Source organism: Branchiostoma belcheri, unplaced genomic scaffold (assembly GCF_001625305.1).
Source record: "Branchiostoma belcheri isolate BF01 breed outbred unplaced genomic scaffold, Haploidv18h27 scaffold179, whole genome shotgun sequence".
Taxonomy (NCBI): domain Eukaryota; kingdom Metazoa; phylum Chordata; class Leptocardii; order Amphioxiformes; family Branchiostomatidae; genus Branchiostoma; species Branchiostoma belcheri.
In genome coordinates this window covers 102585-104034 of record NW_017803257.1, presented here as the reverse complement: position 1 = coordinate 104034, position 1450 = coordinate 102585, and the positions used below count along the sequence as shown (strand labels likewise).

The 1450-nt window shown below is 42.6% G+C and overlaps 1 pseudogene; it reads right to left on the bottom strand.

The window, feature by feature from the left end:
- LOC109467223 overlaps positions 1 to 1301 on the bottom strand; it is a 6659-nt pseudogene extending 5358 nt beyond the window's left edge.
- Positions 1302 to 1450: the final 149 nt, after the last annotated feature.

Here is a 1450-nt window from a genome sequence, read left to right as displayed (position 1 = left end):
CTCAGTTCATGTTGAACTTCGTATTATTCATTTATTTATGTATAACTTCCAGTTATATTGATTTCATTTACATCTTTTGTTATGTACTTTGTATAATTTATTATTCTTTTACTTATTGTACCCCCCTGGGCCTCCTTGGAAATCAGCTTTGGCTGAAGGAGCTGCCCAGGTGTCTTTGAAGATTAAAAAAAAAATAATAATAATAATAATAATACCTGAGCTAAATGCGTACATAGGGTTGAACATTTTTGCAGCGGCGTTCGCAAGTGATCGCCACTGATGCGACAGTGGCTGTCGCGTGCCTGTGAATGAGACAAAACAACTGAAATTTAAAGGCAACCATCCTTGGATAATTTGAGGAGTTTAATACAAGGTAGAAGATGAAAAAAATAAAACGAAGATCGTAATCAATTTACCTGCATTGGAGGAGAGCATAGGGTTGGGTATTCTGGTAGCGGCGTCCGCACGTGATCGCAGTGACTGAGGCTGCTGCATGGGTGTGGTGCCTGAGACAAGTGAAGAAAATTTAAGTAGTGATCTGCGGAAAAACCAGTAACAAGAATTCGGAGATCTCAAGCCATACCATTTTTGACTTTGACCTTCGGCTTCCTAAGACCTACCAGCATACCAAATATCATCACAATCTATAAAGGCGTTCTGAAGTTATGCTGACAACAAATGTGCGGAAACACACACACACACACACACATACACACACACACAGACGCGCCAAAAACAATACCTCCATTTTTCATGGAGATAACAAGACAAGCGAAATCATAACTCTGTACATGATTTACCTGCATTGGAGGCGTACATAGGGTTGTGAATTCTTGCAGCCTCGTCCGATTGCCCATAACACTCAGGCTGCCGCTCGGGTCTGACACCTGAGAGAAATGAGGAAAAAATTCATACAGGAAGACACGGTGTTTGTCTTCGCCTAATCGTCAAATAATTAGGACTGAGCCAGAATTAAGAAAAACAATTTATATTATGAAATATAAGGAATAAAAATATAAGGAATAAAAATACCTAAATGCTAGACAGCAATTTGATACGGGGTGTTAATAGCAAATATCCACTGTAAAAGGCAGCTATGAAAAGCGCCGGTTACCTGCAGACGTTGCGAAACGTTTCACCTCCTCGTCGTTTTCGTACGTGTGTGAAGACGTGTCCTGGTCTTCCCGCTGCTTGTCAGAAGCGCCGTTGCCGTGGCGGACACGCCCGCGTGAACCACTCTGCTGGCCGCGGCTGTCGGGGCCGGAGACAGGCGGCCGGACAGCCTCTCCCTGCCCGTCCATTTCGACCGTACTGTATAGACTGTATTTTCGCGCAGTGTATAACTGTTTTAAAAAATCATGAATATAGCAAATAATGCCTTAATTGGTCTGACTAAGTATGCTTACTTTTACCCTTATTTGGGAGAATGACGTGGCATCAGGTGATGCAA